Source organism: Cryptomeria japonica, chromosome 10 (genome assembly GCF_030272615.1).
Source record: "Cryptomeria japonica chromosome 10, Sugi_1.0, whole genome shotgun sequence".
In the NCBI taxonomy this organism is placed as follows: domain Eukaryota; kingdom Viridiplantae; phylum Streptophyta; class Pinopsida; order Cupressales; family Cupressaceae; genus Cryptomeria; species Cryptomeria japonica.
Genome location: NC_081414.1, coordinates 827,781,767 through 827,801,347, shown reverse-complemented (window position 1 = coordinate 827,801,347; position 19,581 = coordinate 827,781,767). Strand labels below are relative to the sequence as shown.

The 19,581-nt window shown below is 36.7% G+C and overlaps 1 protein-coding gene across 5 annotated transcripts in view; it reads right to left on the bottom strand.

Annotated features, from left to right (window-relative positions):
- The window catches only part of LOC131076879 (uncharacterized), a 165,229-nt gene that overhangs the window by 96,734 nt on the left and 48,914 nt on the right, over positions 1-19,581 (bottom strand). The gene's annotated exons all lie outside the window — the stretch shown is intronic.

Genomic DNA, 19,581 nt, shown 5'->3' with positions numbered 1-19,581 from the left:
ATAACTCGATATGCACAATTAGGAAGACTGAGGTGTCTCCCTCTCAAACCAACCCCTCGGAAGATCTCTCACTTCCTCAGTTATGACAACCATCGGGAGTTTCCATTCCCAAATGATTATCTACAGGAAACCTTCCGGCTCCACAAGACAACACAAGAAGAGATACTCAACAACTGATGATGAACAATGAATTACCTCCCTCTATTTATTTCTTTCTTATCCAATCATATGATTCCTTCTAGAAGATCTCTTCTTATGTGTAGGTAAACTTTATTACTATTTTGTTACACATTAATTTTAATTGCACTTTATAAAATATTATCATATTATAATCAAAGTGCACACATCTCGCAATACGTGTAATCTCCTTATTTCACCATTAAACCCAATAGACATGAAATGAGAAGCCGTGAATCACTGCAACTCGACCCCCTAATCAATCCTCTTGGCCTACGAGGGTCGGATGATAGGCCAATCCCAAGAAAATCTGAGCACTAATGAGAAGGGGACTTTACATGGGGACGGGCTTCGGGGAGGGGGGGGGGGGGGGAAGACGCGTCCCCATGGAACACTAATAAATTCAAACTGCATGGATTGACATGGCCTCTGATATGACCTATGGAGCTATCCATGTTAGAACCATAAGGTACTTATATAATACTACAGATCTGCTTGTTTATAACTTTGCAACTAGTCACGAATGAGATGTTTATGATAAGAGTAATGTTCAAATACAAAAGGTAGGACAAGATGAGGCCATCCTCACTAAAGAATGGACAGTTGGATACAAACCAGCTCGTCTAATATTTGAAAGAATCCTGTCACCTTTGGTTCTTCAAGAACTTGATGATAGAATCAACCATATTGGCATTCGATGTTGATTGTATAAATTCAAAGTCCCAATTATTAAATTATTGATGACCAAAGATGCAATGTCCCCTATTTGGGTCCCAAAGATTTTTGTGCCTAAATTATTAAATTGCCAGCAACTTCTTTCTATTTTGGTACTTAGTGTTGACAATTTTATAAGATTTATATTAGAAATAGAATGACTATTGTTTTAGATCTTTCACAAGTCTTCATATATGGACTGCATAAATTTATCAAACCAAATCTGGGATCTGTCCTATATATATTTATTTCCTCACATTCACGTAACTCTGAGAACTCTGTATTTTCTGTATTGTAATCTCAGCATCATATATCCCACTCGGATATTTCTGATCACGCACACTTCCCTATACCCCACTCTCCTTTCTCAATTCTGAAATATTCTTCCATATGCCACATGCATAGCTCTCTGTCAAAAACTGATGCCTAATCCCTTTATATACTTTACACACACCCTTTCATCGAAGGATTGTAATTTTCCAATCAGTTGTGATCATAATCATTCTTTTTAATGTAGAGGATATATTTTATTTATTAATTATTACTTTATAGAAAAGCATCCCTTTCTTACTAATTCACACCTCTTGCTGACTTTGGTCAAATATTTTTATTTTGACAAATCGTTAAAGCTTCCTTAATTCCATTCGATATCTTTCTTTACTCATAAATAGCAATGTGTGGATATGGCAATGTATGGATCTGCCAGTAAATACGAACTGCATATAGTATTGATCTGCCTGTCATAAACACTGTCTGTTACAATATATATCCCTCTTTTTCTTTTCACAAATCGCACTTCATTAGATGCCGTCTAACATAGACTCATTATAGTCGCTGTATTTAGTATTAGATCCACCATCTGTCTTTTGAACTTGCCGTGTTTTTTATCTACCAATCACTGAATATTATCTAATCTTTTAATGAAGTCGCTGCATACTTGGAAGTCACCATTTGTTGTATATCAACTCTTATCATTAGCACAATCATTTTGTATTATTAATTCTTCAATGTATCGGGCTTGCAGAACTGATTCGATATAGTCATTGTTGTGAATTCTACCATTAGTGATAATCGCTGCATTCTTTAAATCAATATTTTGACGCTGCCTTGATGGGAATTGCCATTTCTATTTATTCAGCCCTCACACTAACAGACCGCCGCTCTTTGGTCATGAGTCGACTTGCACATGACCAAACACTTATATCGATGCTCATGAAAAAAGATTAGAATATGTTTTGTCCATTTCCAAACAAAACAATTTAAAAAATAGAGTGTTCGATCCAATTGAATTATGGACTACTCAACATTGGGGTTGGTTTGGAAATCCCAATAAAATTTTTGATAATAAAATTTATAAGATTATCTCGGACGAGATTAATATCAATCCGATTGAAAATGAAAAAAAATCTAAATCAATTCCTAATCTTGAATCCTTGATCGATGTACAAACAATATCACCATTAGGTTTGAATGAGAAACCGATAATTGAATCGATTATTGATGTATTCAATAATGGAAAAAATTACATGGAATTATTGAATAACGCGGGTCTTTCGGCAATATTCGATGATCGAGACAATTGGTTGAATCCTTTAAAACTCTCTAATCAAAATTCATTGAGAGCTTCTTTTTACAAAGCAAATACATTTGAATTTTTAGATTATTTACACCGTCCTCGTTTAAATTATAAAAAAAGATTAGCTTCTTACATGGAGAGGATTCATATCAAAAATAAGAATGTAACATATGGACAATTATTAAATTTAGTTCCCAATTTAGTTCCGATTCATAACAATCTGTTTTCTTTGTGTATTGGTGAGATGAGAGCTGTGTACTCAGAGAAAGAAACTATCTCACTCATAAAGTCACAAGTAAATCGATTATTGGATCAATATACATCACATATATTAGATCAACTGAAGATTTTAGGTTTCCAGCAAGCTACTGACGCAGCTATTTCATTAGGAATTGATGATCTTTTAACAACACCATCTAAAGCATGGCTTATCCAAGATGCGCAGCAACGAGGGTTTGCTTCAGAAAGACATCATGATTATGGGAATGTACATGCAGTAGAAAAATTACGTCAATTGATTGAGGTATGGCATGCTACCAGTGAATATTTGAGACGAGAAATGAATCCGAATTTTAGGATGACTGATCCTCTTAATCCAGTACATATGATGTCCTTTTCAGGAGCTAGAGGAAGTACATCCCAGGTTCACCAATTAGTAGGTATGAGAGGATTAATGTCAGATCCTCGAGGAAAAATTGTTGATCTACCCATTCAAGGGAATTTCCGCGAAGGACTTTCTTTAACGGAATATATTATTTCATGTTACGGTGCTCGTAAAGGAGTTGTGGATACTTCTATACGAACAGCAGATGCTGGATACCTCACACGTAGACTTGTTGAAGTAGTACAACACCTCGTTGTACGTAAAGTAGATTGTGGTACTATCCAAGGCCTTTTTGTAAATCTCATTCAAGATCGAGAAACAATCAAAAATAAATTTGTTCTACAAACACTAATTGGTCGTGTATTAGCAGACGATGTATATATACACGGGAGATGTATTGCCACGCGCTCTTTGGTCATGAGTCGACTTGCACATGACCAAACACTTATATCGATGCTCATGAAGTCACCAAAAGAAATTTAGTTCAACTTATTCATTTTATTTGGTTATATATATATATATTAATTCTAATTTTATTTTTATTTTTATTATTTATTATTAAATTATATTTCAAAGTAGGGACACTACAAAATAACAACCTGAGACTTCCCAAGCCAGCACATTTAAAGCCACTATTCCTGTAAGAAAATAATTATTCCCAATAACAATTATAGGTCCAGATTATAATTAAAATAGAATACAACTAGCTGAAGAATTGAATACCAAAATCTAACTACAATGAGAGACCAAAAGCTTACTACCTAGAGAAAGAGAAAGCATAGAATTGAATATCCTCCAGAGAAGATAAATTTAAATTCAGGGACCTCAAACCCCAATAGGTTATATGAAAAAAGTGACTCAATCGGAAAAACTCAGTTGGAAGCTTCAGTTGTTTAAAAACATGAAATAATTCAAGAAATGGTTGTTAGACAAACACATTGGATTTCCAGTATTGTACATAAATCCAGAAAAAATATTGGCAACGAATGCAACCAAAATATCAAAAGAGAATCCAAACTAGATTTCATTAAAATTCAATTAACTTCTGCTAATAATAGCCTCGGGGAGATCACTGGTGATGTGGCTTAATTAAAAATACAAAAATAAAAAATCTCACAACTCATGTCTGAATAATAGACAGACAATAAAACAAACCTTACTGTGGACATTTATATCATGACTTGATAAATATTGTTCAAGTGGAATTATAATTGAAGATTTTTTGCTAATTATGTTCATTCAAATCGGCTCAGTTACATGCAAATAGTAAGTAATTCACATTTATTGTATCTTGATTTATAATGAGTAGTTATCCTTGATTTATCGTATATTATTTTGTATATTATTTCATGTTCTTAGCTCTCTAGTATCCTGATGATGGATCATGGAGTGTGATCCGAAAAATTGATGCAAAAAACTACTACACAATCTAATCCAGAAAGTGTGAGATTACAAGCTATGGATTGTGGAAATCTGATATCATTAATATATCTCAGTTGTCTCAGGTAGGTTTAGGTCAGTCCCTCCTCACAGTAGAGAGACTTAGCGTAATTGGCAAGCTGAGTCAACTAAGTGGTTCGTCTTTATCCTTTTTGGAGAATAATCGTGGTTATGGGCACTCAATGCGTTCAGACATCGTGGGAAGAGGGAAGTGTTGGTGTTGGAAATAAGCCACACCCAGACTGACGATGGACTGGTCCAAGAGGGGCCAGTAGCTCAGTGGTAGAGCACTCCAGCAGCATATGGAAGGTCCTAGGTTCGAGTCCTAGCTGGTCCATGTATCAACAGGAGGTATGTGTGGCAATGTTGGTATTTAAAAAAACTATAACTTTCTATGCATGTCATCTTTGAAAAGTCGAATCTTTTCAAATTTGGGGAGCATGTTGAAGGTTTGATTTCCAAAATGTGTTAAGGTTGTGTGTATTTTGAGGCAGTCATGATTTCTTTATGAAGTAGTGAATTCTTCTTTTTGATCAAACCTTTTATTGAAAGCATGTTCGTCTCTAAATCTTGAACCTTCAAAAAGAGAGACTACCTTCAAAGCTTCGAAGAAAGGCAAACAAGTGGAGCAAGCCTCAAGTGATAGTTCAGAGGATGATGCTGATTCAGAAGAAGCTATGTTCACTAGAAGATCAAAACAGGACTTTAGCAAAAACAAGAAGAAGACCTCTCTCAGGGGATTTAACTGTGGCAAATCTAGACATTTTGTAGCCAAATGTCCATACCAAGACAATGATGACAGCAGCAATGAAAAGAAGCCAAAGTTTAATAAAAAGAAGTATAGAGGAAAAGACAAGAAGACTTGGAGATCTAAGAAGAATCTATATTCAAAGAAGGAAAGTGATTCGTCTAAAGGAAGTGATGGAGAATCTCTTAGTGATGAGATCTTGTTCATGGTCATGGAAGAAATTCATACAGAAAATCAGGATGATGAAAGTGATCTTGGAGAAGAAGATGGAGAAGTTGATTTGAAGCAAAAATTGATAAGCGCTCTTCATGAGATCCAAATTCTTAAGAAAAAAAATATGGGTTTGATGGTGCAGCTCAAAGAAGAAAGTGAAGAAAAATCTGCAAAATCACAAGCTCTTGAAGATGTAAAAAAACAAATTAGTGATCTGAAAATTCAAATTGTTGAGGCTAAGAAACTTGAAGAGGAATAGAAAAATCAGATAAAAGTTAAGGCTGAAAGTTGTGAAAAACTTGAATCTGAGATAGCCTCTCTTAGGAAGGTAGAGAAATCATCTACACTGCTGAACCAAAAAGAGATAAATCAGAAAGGTTCACTTTCATTGGACAATCTGTTAGCATCTCAAAAACGGTCTTCAGACAAGGGTGGAGTTGGCCTCGAAGAAGGTGAAAGTTCGAAAGTAGGACAGAAGACATCTAATGGTGAAAGCTCAAGGTATTCATTTTTAAAAACCAGAAATAATGCTTTCAGACAACCTTTCAGTGCTAGAAAAGCACACTTAACTAGGTTTAATTATCCATTCTTTCATGGTTATTGTTTTGTTTGTAACTATTTTGAACACAAGGCAGCAAATCGTAGGATGTCTTTTAGAAATAATTACAGTTTTGCAAATAAGAACTCTTTTGCTCCTTTGGGAGATTATAATTATGTTTGCTATAAATGTAAGAATGACAGAACAGATTTTCCAAAGAAAGATGTTAAGAACAATGCAAAGGAAACCAAAGTTTGGAGGAAGAAAGAGAAAGAGGCTGAAAATAAGTCTTTGATTGTGCAAACAGCTCTTCTTGCACATAATGAGAGAGATATATGGTATGTGGATAGTGGCTACTCTAGACGCATGACCGGAGATGAGAGTAAGTTCTTATCTCTCAAGAAGTCAAATGGTGGCAAGGTAAGATTTGAGGGAAACTCATTTACTAGAGTTGTTGGTAAAGGTACACTCATGTTGAGTGATGGTAAGACTAAAGTTGAGAATGTGTTGTTTGTTGAAGGCTTGAAACATAATCTACTTAGTGTTAGTCAGTTGTGTGATCAAGGTCTTCGTCTAACTTTCAAATATGACTGCTGCAAAATTAGTAAAGATGGTGTTCATATTGTTGAAGCTAATAGGGCAGCAAATAACTTACACATTCTTGATGATACTAAAAGTGAAATTTGTTGTTTGAGTGTGCATGATGAATCTTGGTTGTGGCACAGGAGACTTGGTCATATAAATTTTGACAGTCTTGTTCAAATTAGCAAGAAGGAAGTAGTGAGGGACTTACCAAAACTCACTAAAACCATTTGACACAGTGTGCAAAGACTGTCAATTGGGTAAACAAACTCGTAGGAGTTTTAAAGCAAAGGAGTTCATATTGATTTGTTCTGACCAACAAGGACTACAAGAATGCAAGGTGAGAGATACTTTATGTTATTAATTGATGACTATTCACGTATGACTTGGGTGGCCTTTTTGAAGGAAAAATCAAAAGCCTTGGAGAAGTTCAAAGCTTTCAAAGCTTTGGTTGAAAATGAGAAAGGATTGAAAATCAAATGTCTACAATCAGACAATGGAGGTGAGTTTACCTCTAATGAGTTTGTGAGTTTTTGTGAAAAGCATGGCATTAAGAGACAATTTTCAGCTGCTAGGACACTTCAACAAAATGGGGTGGTTGAGAGAAAGAATAGATCAGTCCAAGAGATGGCTAGAAGCACGATGAATGAATCAAAGGTAAGTGATTGGTTTTGGAAAGGAGTTCATACAACTGTCTATATTCAGAACAGAAATTTAGTAAGGGCTAAGCACAACAAATCACCATATGAGTTATGGAATGGTAGGGCAGCAACTATTAAGTATTTTTTTATTTTTGGCAACCCTTGTTTTATTAAAAGAGATGAGAATAATTTAGGCAAATTGGATGCTAGAGCAGATGAGGGTATTTTTCTAGGATATTCATCAAAAAGTAAAGCATATAAATGTTTTAATAAGAGATTGCATAAGATAGTTGAAAGCACTACTATAAAAATTCATGAGATTGCTGATTGTTCTAAGAGATTGCAAAGTTGTGATGATAGCTTGTAGGGTGATGAAGCTGAAAATGTTGGCCAACCAATTCCTACCAATCCACAAGTTGGGACAGCAAGCAACAATGTTGGAAACACACCTAATGACAATCAAAATGAAGGTGTTGGTTCACATTTTGAGGGTGGAACAGCATACAATCAGTCTAGCACAGCAGATGGATCAGCTAGTCCTACAACTTCACATGACAAAAACACAACTACAATCAGAACTTCTCTCAAGTCCACATCAAGATTTGTTGAGAAGAACCATCCTATCAATCAGATTATGCAAGAGGATAGACCTTGAGCATCAAGAAGAAGAGTAAATTACTATGAGGATGATGATATTTCACTGTTGTCCATGATTGAACCAAAGACTTTTGAAGAGGCAGCAGAAGATAAGTCTTGGATTGCACTTCTCTCAAGTCCACATCAAGATTTGTTGAGAACCATCCTATCAATCAGATTATGCAAGAGGATAAACCTTGAGCATCAAGAAGAAAAGTATATTAATATGAGGATGATGATATTTCACTGTTGTCCATGATTGGACCAAAGACTTTTGAAGAGGCAACAAAAGATAAGTCTTGGGTTGTAGCTATGAAAGAAGAGTTAGATCAGGTCCATAAGAGTGAAACTTAGGAATGTAATGTCCCCTTCTCCTTAGCATGTGCAGTTGTGTCGAGGTTGGCCTATATTTGACCCTTGTAGGCCAAGGAGTTGTTTAGGGGGTCGACATGGCGGTGATTGGTGACTTCACATCTCTTTATTATTTGTTATTTTGATTTTATAAGGAGATAACATGTATCAGGAGACGTGTTAATTTTATTTAATTATTAAATTAAAGGTACATAAAAATAACATGTTTAATTAAATAATATAAAGTGTACCTAACCTTATCTTCTAGAAGGTGATTGTGACATATTATGTAATGGATAAATAGAAGAGAGGAAAGACATGTTGGGCATCAATTGTTCATGTTATCTCTTGTTGGAGTTGTGGAGCCACAGGTTGTCCGCAGAAAGATCTTAGGGAACGATACCTCCCTATTGGTCAGCATAACTGAGGGGGTGAAAGATCCTCCAAAGGGTTGCGAAGAAAGTGGGAAGCATCCAGCTTTTCATACTGAGTATAAGGAGTATTTACATCAGACCTCATTTGAGCTTCAGGTTTTCAGAACTTAACAGTTTGGTTCATAGTTGATGGCAGAAGCATTCTATATGTGATTAAAAGGTAGCAATTTCATTCAAGCATAAGAGCGATATGCATTGATGATTAGAAGAGGCAAATCGAAGGTATGAAGTTAAATTCCCATTGCTGTCTCAGACCCTAGCGACCACGTTTTGGCTCATATCCTATCATTCATGCATCGATTTTGATTACTATTGGTGCCCAAATATATTTGAGGACAAGGCAATTATTTTGTGATCTTTTATTGGAGGATTTGGTGTCCATATTATTTCCTGGGTGAGGCCGAACTTCTGCAGGTCCATCCCTTTCTTGCACCTTCGATTTCATCATTCAATGATCAAATTTGTGCCAAGGTGGTCTAGGAAGCTGGGCGCTATCCTCTAGAAGAAGATCAGATTATCAGGAGGCACGATTGGAATGTTTGAAGGCAACCTGTCATTGTGTTCTCAGATTTACATTCTTACAGCAGTAATGGCAACCTTGTAGATGACTTGATTGGGCACTTGGAGGATCGTTGTTGGTTGGAGATTGCATGCTTCATCACCACAGACTGCCAGGTTCTTAATTATCAAGTCCTCATTGCATTTTCAGTTGGTTGTAATATATAATGACAGTCATATGTCCTCAGACTAAACTGAAAGAGTCCATGTCTCATTTGTTGATATGGTGAATGTATTCGATGGTCAAGAAGCCTTGATTCCAATTGTCACTCTTAATTGATGTTTGCCAATTGTTTGATTAATATTTCTGCATAATATTTGATGTTAGTAAGTCCAATCTTCAATATTTATGATTGTACTGTCATCATAGATTGTTATCAAGTCATAAATACATTTGAACAAGAGTTTATAGTGTCAAAAACACATCTAAGGTATCTTGGACCAGTATAATGCCAAGTGTTTGACAAAATTTCCCTAAGTGAAATATTAAGATTTCATACCAGAATTTAGTAGGGACATTACAGGGAACTTGTCCCAAGGCCTAAGGACAAAAATGTGATTGGTACAAAGTGGGTTTTCAAGAACAAATTGAATGAGGATGGCTATGTGGTGAGAAACAAGGCAAAGTTAGTGTGTAAGGGTTATGCTCAGGTTGAAGGTATAGGTTTTGATGAAACCTTTGCACCGATTGCTAGATTAGAGGCTATTAGAATGTTCTTAGCTTTTGCCTCTTTTAAAAGTTTTAAAGTTTTTCAAATGGATGTTAAATTTGTCTTTTTGAATGGTGATTTAAATGAAGAAGTTTATGTAGAACAGCTTGATGGTTTTATTTTGTCAAAGAATCAGGATTATGTGTGCAAGCTGAAAAAGGCACTTTACGGCCTCAAACAAGCACCTTGTTCTTGGTATGACAGATTGAATAGTTATTTGCTTCAGCAAGGATTCAGAAGAGGCATTGCGGAGAGCAACTTATATATATAAGAGGAAGGTAAACATATGCTGATTGTAGTTGTATATGTTGATGATTTAATCCTTGGAAGTGATTGTGTGCAGTTGTGTGAAGTTTTTGCAAATAATATGAAGAGGGAGTTTGAAATGTCAATATTTGGAGAGCTGTCATTTTTTCTTGCACTGCAAATTCATCAATCTAAGGAAGGTATATTTATTTCCCAAACTAAATATATCAGAGAAATGTTGAAGAGGTTAAAAATGGAAGATTGCACTCCTGTTAGCACTCCTATGGTGACTGGTTGTAAACTAAGTAAGGATGATGTATCTTCAAATGCTAATCAAACTCTTTACAGGTCTATGATAGGTAGTTTGTTGTATGTTACAGCCACTAGACCTGATATAATGCAAGCTATAGATATGTTGCAAGGTTTCAGGTTGCCCCTAAGGAGACACATGTTCATGCAGTCAAAAGAATTTTTAAATACCTCAAAGAAACTATGGAGTATGCGCTTTGGTATCCAAGTGGAAATGATTTCTTACTTACAGCATACACAGATGCAAATTGGGGTGGCTCAGTTGATGATAGGAAGAGCACAAGTGGAGGTGCTTTCTTCCTTGGGAAGTGTTTGGTTTCATGGCACGGTAAAAAGCAAGCATTCATTTCTCTTTCAACTGCTGAAGCGGAATATATAGCAGCAGTGTCCTGTTGCACAGGTTCTTTGGATGAAGCAAACGTTGAAAGACTTCATGGTAGATTTTCGTCATCCTACTTCCATTTTATGTGATAATACAAGTGCTATTAACATATCTAAAAATCCAATCCTGCACTCTAGAACTAGCACATTCCAAATCAATATCACTTCTTGCGTGAACAAGTCAGTGATCAGAAGGTGAAGCTTGAATATGTTTCTACTAAGGATCAGCTTGGAGATGTTTTTACTAAGCCTTTGCCAAGAGATACTTTTGAAAGGTTAAGACAGCAGTTAGGAGTTGTCTCACTTCATCATTGAAGGGTTTGTCTCACTTCATCATTGAAGGGTTGTTTTGCTCAAGGGGAGTATATATTGCATCATTTTATGCCCCTATTTAGTGGTTGCAGGTTTGACTATGAATTTGTTTCAGTCCTTGATTATTTGCAGATTGATATCAGTCATTGATGCCAAAGGGAGAGCAGGATTTCAAGGGGAGAAGTTATGTTTGGAGTTGTCATCAATGACAAAGGAGGAGTTTGTTGGAGTAGTTGTCATTGATGTCAAAGGCTTGTTTGTTCTGTTAAGACTCTAGTTTTGATTTTTAGTTGACCTGCCTACTTGAGTGCCTAGTTGAGCAACCTGAGCTGCTTGGTAGTATGCTTTACCCTGTTGTTTGCCTACTTGAGCAGGGTATGTGTGTGGTTCAACTAGTTGAGTGTATGCATCAGCTGTGTAAGTGCCAAGTGTCACTTGGTCACCTTTTATGTTTTCCAGGGCGTATTTCTGCCAATTCATGCTATTGAATATTCTTAGGGGCCCATTCTTTAATTTGGCCAGATGTTATTGGGTTTTTAAATTATGGAGCTTATCAACGATTACTGGAGCTCATTTTATTTTGGGGGGCCCGATTTTAATTTACCTACATACGTTTTTCTTTACATGCCTGAGTTGCGTGTTTGGTAGGCCGAGTGAGCTGAGTGGTTTGTCTTTATCCTTTTTGGAGAATAGTCGTCGTTATGGGCACTCAATGCATTCAGACATCGTGGGAAGAGGGAGGTATGCAAGACAGTGTTGGTTTTTAAAAAAATTATAACTTTCTACGCATGTCATCTTTGAAAAGTCGAATCTTTTCAAATTTGGGGAGCATGTTGAAGGTTTGATTTCCAAAATGCATTAAGGCTGTGCGTATTTTGAGGCAGTTGTGATTTCTTTATGAAATCGTGAATTCTTCTTTCTGATCGAGCCTTTTATTGAAAGCATGTCCGTCTATTTTGGTCACGTCTTGTTTATGTGGTGCAACTTCTTTCAGTTTTCAACTCCTTTTAACATACGAATTTTCTTCATGACCATTTCTGGTTTGTGCGTTAAAAATATAGATTTTCAAAAGTGCGATTCTTTTTGAGCGACTGGGACTTAATGGCACACAGGGATTGTAATCAAAAATGCGTTTTGGTGTTATTGCTAGTGGGAGTGTGTTTAAGATTCCTTATCCACAACAATTTTTCATGCTACCTGTGCATTAAAAATATATCGAGCATCATTCTTTTGAAAGTAAGGAGGTTAAAAGAGTATGTGTGTTGGACTCAATTTTTGTATCATTATCACTTTCTGATAGTCATAAAATTTTGGGGAACCATCTTTCATGCTGAATATTACTTTCTCCTGAGTCAATCGTTCTCTGTCAGAAAGTGGAATTGTGGGCTGGAGAATGGTTTTAAAGACTGGAATGATGTGCTGGTAAAAAGGATGGAGTGGTGTGATAAAAACAAGTTCATGGTGTATGAGATTTTATAAAAAAAAATGGTTCAATCGGCATCTTTACTGAACACTTGTGGTATTGGAATGCATGGTGATGAAAAGTTTTTAAAATTTTAAAGCTGCGAATTGTTTTTCAACTGTTGACTTTTGAGACGGCAACACAAAATGGTCTTACTGAGCATACGTTTGGTTCAAAAGCATGAAGAGGTGTGAAGAACTCACTCTAATGAGGCTCACAGTGAATCATAGCTGGGATTTGTATCTGAATTAAAACAAGTACTTATGTGTCTGTCAAGCTGTTTAGCAGAAGAAGCATTGTGTTAAGCATGAGATGAAGTCAAGGATCATTTTGTTTTCAGAATTTTACAGAGTTGGTGTTTTGAAGGGAGTTAGTGCTCTCCTTATCATAGAGAGTGGTGCCTCTATCTATTGGCGTTCGTGAGTTGGTGCTCACCATTTTGAGTTGGGTTGGAGCCCATTGTGTGTTGGAGCACACTTCTTGTATCTCAGAGTATGTGATGTTTAATAAAAGAAATTTTGTGTCTTGGTTTTTTACCCGAAAGGGTTTTCTACGAGAAAAATCTAAGTTCTTGTCTTGTTTTTGTTTTCATTTTTATCATTGTATGTTAATTGGTTTCTGAGGATGTTGAAAATTGGAAAGGTTTGAAACACTGATTCCCCCCCCCCCTCTCAATGTTTCCTGTGTGCTTCTCATGTGATATGTTTGGATGAGATTTATGATGACATGGACTCCATCCATGGTTGAAAAAATAAGAACCATAATAGAAGCCAAGGAACATGACCATGCCCTTACATCTCTTAGTATTTTCTTTGTCCCCAAAGTATTATAGCAAAGAGATGTTTTCCTTGTTGAGGAGGTTGCTATAAGACTGTATTTAGAAGAATATTTCTAGATGTAAATATCCAAAGTGTTGTCATCGCGAGTGAGTATGGGCTATGGCCACTTCATATCTTCAAGGAATCATAATGTTTGCACTCTTTGAAACAAGTACAGGAAAGATGCTCATGAATGGTGATGTATACATAGCAAAGACTATTTAATTGCTACCTCTTGCAATTAAAATTCTCTCTCAAATATGTATGTTTTTATTTTTTTATTCTCATTATTATAATAATATAATTTATAATTTATGTTTTGCATTTATAAAATTAAATTCTAAATTGTGTGTGCAAATTCAACAAATTGTGAGTTCTTCAAATGAGTGGAATTGGAGTACATTCTCCAACCACTTGATTAAGCACAACCGTTTGAGTGCAAAACAAGCTAACGATTTGGTCTTGGTACACTCAAGCCTTCATCTCTTGTCACATAAGACACTTGAATACGATGAGGAGGTGACAAAGAATTAGGATCAACTGAGCCGACTTAGATGCTACAATTGCACAACTTGCCAAAGTCTTGAGGCAGCTTTTTTGCACATGTAACAGCTAGTCGAAGTGGCACTACAATTGATTGTGAATATGATGTTGACTTTGATGCTCTTGAAGAGCAATATGAAAACATTTAAATATTGATCATAATTTTAAATTTTCATTGTGCATTGAAATTTTGATTTGACAAAATATTGAATTATGAATTTATTAGTATTTTCATTTTTGCAAATTATGAACATGAGGTATTTAAATATTTTGTTTATTAGCAACTATGAGTATCACTTTTTTATATTTTATAATTTATAATTTTGAATATCTATATAGCTCAACCCGCACCTGTACTTAAGGGAAACAAATTGTTGTACCGCCATACCCATACCAAGACTAGTCAATAACTTAAACTAAAAACAATGTCAATCGTCCTATTGGGTAAGGCGACGTAAGTCTTGTTCCCATTCTCTTATCCTACACCCTCAATATGAGTTGACTAGTGTAGGGTAAGCTAATGGGATTTTTTTCCAATACCCATACCAAGGCTAGTCAATAACTTAAACTAAAAACAATGTCAATCGTCCTATTGGGTAAGGCGACGTAAGTCTTGTTCCCATTCTCTTATCCTACACCCTCAATATGAGTTGACTAGTGTAGGGTAAGCTAATGGGATTTTTTTCCAATACCCTCGACTATCTTAGACTCTTAAAATCTTTACTTTAGTATATATTGTAAAATAAAATTTGTTATGATTTGCTAAGGCATATGAAAAGAAAGTAGCTATCTTACAAAAGAAATTTTCTGATTATAAACTAGTAATGCTTGTTGGTGGGATCTTATTAGGCTCTGCTTTGTGATTAGGAGAAAGAGAGTTTATATGAGACTAGTTCAATTGTATCTCAACCTGGAAAACATGATGTTGTACACCTATGTTTGAATTGATTTCAGTTAGAGAATATGAGTTGTTGTCATATCCCCATATAAATATTGTTACATAATCATCTTATTTCTTACTAACACATTTCCATCCTTTATATGTATTATTAATGAATTTATCTAATATTTAATATTTATCCAACAGTAATATTTAATACTTAATATTCATTTAACAATAATACTCCATATTTAGTATTATCTAATACAGAAATATTTAATTAGTTATTGCCACCGATTACCAATAACAAATGGTGGCAGTCAAGCGAAGTCAATACCATTTGGGGGGAGATGTGACCCCACATAAGCCACGTCTCTCCCAACGGACATAGCTCTCCCAACAGACACAGCCTCTACCCAAGTATAAAGCACGGGGTCTGCAAGGAAGAAAGACACAACAGAGGAAAATATTAAGGAGAAGATCACAGGAAAAGGTCACGTACATAGTGACAACCTGATCGGACTCCTTGGTATGTTCATTAATACCCAATCATTGCTGACTTTAACAGTAAAGACATTCATGTATTTGTTATTCAATATATGAGCACTTTAATAATATATATATAAACAATTGATAAAAAAGAATGTCTTAAACTGTCCTAAACCATAATCCGTTCTGTATTTCCTATTCCCCCAAGGGAGATGGGTGCTGCTAGGGAGGGGCAGAATAAAACGACTTCAATAGGAAGCCCCAAGGGTGAAAGGACTCCTCCTGAAATCTAGGCTGCAGGCCTGTTGACGTGTATTTTGTACACTATCAAACACAGAATAAAATACCTAAAGGTACCTTATCCTCTCTTGAGTAAAGCCTCTGATTGCTGAAGATGTCGCGAGAAAGGATCAATCAGGATGACTCCAAGGTTCTTTAATGTAGGGTCTCTACGTGTGGATAAGCACCAGTGGTCGTTGTGAATGTTGTTTCATCAAAGGGACCTTACGTATCCAAAGGACAGAATTTCCTAATACTAATGAATTCCAAAAAGATCAAAAGGTAAGGTTTGCAAGAGATAGATTCTAATCTAATCCTAAGAATGACTCAATGTAGGCTAGACTTGGCAGGATTCGACCAACTTCAGTATTGCCAAGGAATTACAACTTTACTGAAACTGATGCGATCTTCTAAGGTGAATAATGATTTTCAAATCATCAAGAATCATAGGCACTACCATGAAGGTACATATCAATGATTCAATAATGAGTGAAAGTTTAAGCAATCCAAATATTTCCAGTTGACCACACAAGGCGTCCTTACAATCAGCAAGAAGCTAGTGGTTTGGAACGTGAATCTCACCAAAAGCAAGCTCAACACTTAGTCCTTCAAATTTAAACACTACTTCGACTGAGAATGATTCAAGAAAGTAAACAACCATGAAGATAGCCACAAGAATTGCAATAAAACACCATAACTTCAATATTTTATTGATCTCAAAGCCAAAATAGACAACAATTGCTTGGAATTCTTTCTTCAATGCTCAATCTTGCTACAAAAATAACTTTCTTCTCTCTAATATCTAATATCTCCTCTAATCTCTTATTTCTCTAATTTTTCCTATTACAAAATGAAAATGAGTGAGGGCATATATAGCATCCTCAATTACAATGAACGGCCCAAATCGAAAGAAGATCAATGGCTAAGATTATGACACCTAAACCCCAATTAGGGTTTATTACAAATAGTCCCCTTTTTATTGAACAATATTAAATGCATAGCCAAATATTTAATTGGCACAAAAATCTAGGGAACATAGACCAATGATAATTAAGGTGCCACATCATCTATAACAACCTTTCTTCTAGAACCTTATTCCTTTTCCAATGCTCTTTCTTAGCATATGCAATGAATCTAGACACGATTCCTTCAATCTCAGCAATTGGAATCTCGGGAAGATTCCTCATTCGTTCCTCCAAGTGGATGACCTGATCAAAAGCCTTGAGAAGAGCCGCATCCCATCCAGGTTCAAGTTCTTTGATTTTCTCGATCAGGAGCATGGTAGCAAACATTTGATCCCTTTGTTCATCTGTGATAACATTCTCATCTTTACAAAATATGACCTTGACTCTTTCTTCTAACTCTTGAAGATCCACATCTGTCTCAACTTCGATCCTTCTGCCAAGAATAGTACATAACACTTCGAACACTTTGTCCTGGATCAGATGGATGACCTCTTCAACATGATTGCATTTGGTACTGATGTCTTCGAAAAGAACTTCCTTCATCTGGAGTAAAGTTGACCACTGAAGTAAATTATGAGATCCTCCATCCATTATCCTTTCTTGTGCTAGGATCTTCCTTGGTGTTTGCCTGATTACTTGTAGAACAGGAATGATAACATCTCTAGTATGAGCAAAGGCGGCTACTGTTATCATCAGGTTGTGGATGATCTCAAGGACCTGGATAGCTCGATGGATGGTCTGCATCATTCTTGCTGCAAATTCAACAGCAACTGTATGGGATTTGTCAATCCAAGAGCTCATAAGCTGGACCAAGCTCTTGACTCTTTCTGCCTCACCAACTGATTCAAGGGGAAGTGCCTGCACAGGAGATACTGTTGGATCCTGACGTCCCAAAGGCTGATTGAGATGGCTAAAGTAGCCCCTCCATGCACCGACCTCTCTCAAGCTTTCTATTTTTCTCCATTTCTTCCCTAAGCTTGTCTTTTAGTGCCTCAAACGAATCGGTTGCCTCATCCAATGTTTGCTCAGCAGTGAGTGGACCAAGCTCAAATGTTTCTACATCATATTCTTCTGCGTGGATTTCACCTTCGTACTTGTCCACCACTGGTGTAGCTATCTGCAATTTCCTGGATCCTGTCTCATCTCTGATCATCTTGGACATCTTAGTGGCCTTCTTCTTTTCTGTCACTTCCTGAGAATTTCCAACAAGGCTTTCTAAATCAATCACATTATCTTCGTCCTCAATCACAATTACCCTTGTTAGTCTCTCCTTTAGCCAATCTGGAATAGCAGATCTCGTCTCTCTAACTTGTATTTCTTTAGGCAATGTCTCTTCTTCTCGGAGAGGAGATGTCACTTCATCATCATTCTTGTCTTCATGTAGCTCATTGACTTGGAGAGATCGACTTGATGAACGTTGAGGTGCCTGTCCTTCTTCATGTTTATCATTCTGTACCATTGATTCCATAGATTCCTCCACTTCAAGTGTCCTCTTCTCTTGTCGAGAAGATGTGCCGGATGAACGATCTCGATTGGCTTCTTGCTTCTTCTTGGAAGATTCTCTTTTCTTAGGTCTTTCTTTCCTCTTCGCTCCTCTAGGATGAGGATTGCTTTCACTTGCGCTTCGTAGGTTGCCTTCACTTGTGCTCCTGGGATGAGGATTACCTTCACTTACACTTGCTCCTCCTTCCCCTGGTCTTTCCTCCAAAGTAAAAGTCATGGATATGTTCTATTCTCTTAACTTTTGATGTTGCACATCAACCCATCTGCGAGTACAAGACAAAACTAGAGCCATCAAAGCATCTAGATCCAAAATCTCAGGCTCATTCCAATCTATCCTCACTGCTTTGCTTTCTCGGTCATAAGATGATTGGAGATGTCTGCCACTGTCCTGAGCTTGATCGGCCACTCTGTAAATTTTGCATTTCCTGATGAAATCTAAAGGCAATCTGGAATGCATCTTTCTTTTTACTTCAAAATCATCTGAGAGATTCATCCAAAAGTCCTCTACCTGAGATTCATGTTTGTACTTTCTACCAACTGTCTCCTCTATGTACCCATAAGGATCAAAACTCTCTCTCAAGGCAAAGAATGAAAATCAATATAAGGCCAATTCCCTCTCTGCATCATCCATGGCTAGAGCATTAGGACATACCTCAACTGAATTTCCTAGTATGATAGGCACAGGAATTCCATTTCCATGCCGGTATCTGAATGCCTTCGCATAAGCTGCCAACTGTCTAGTCACCTCAAGTAACACTATTCTGTCTGTCGGATATCTCGGCAACATGTAGGGAGGTGAAGGACACCCATGAACTCTAATATATGTAAACTTTTGGAATTGGATGAACCAAGCACCATACCTCTTTACAAGCTCTTGTGCATCTTGAGATAGCCGATTGTGAATCCCGCCTTGCAATGTCCTGGTGATGTTCATCGTGAAGGTATCATTGACTAACTTGTAGTCACTTCCAGGTGGATGATGCAAATGGACGTAAGAATCACAAACTCTGACTTCTCCGGGCCCTCTTCCGATCACTCCCCTATGAGGTAGTCCTGCATATTCAAAACTTATGATCAAGGCATATATGATGTATGAGCTCATGTGGAATGACTTGGTAGCCTTCAGTCTTCTTAAATGCACGTCCAAGCAATGGCCAATCATTCTAGCCCAATGAATCGTTCCTTTCCCTTGAACTATCACTTGGATGAAGTAGAACATCCACTTCTCGAAATACAAGGCTTGAGGAGCCCCTATAACTCGGTTGAGCAAAGTTATCAAATCTCTGTACTCTTCCTGGAAGTCGATCCTATGTGGTGTGTTGGGAATCTTGCTCAGGCGAGGACGACTCTTGAGTAACCAATTCTTGTTGATGATGCTCAAGCAAGTGTCCGGATCATCTTCGTACATGGACCTGGCTCCTTCTAAGCTTTTATAAATCATATCTCTATGCTCTGGAAGATGGAGAGCCTCA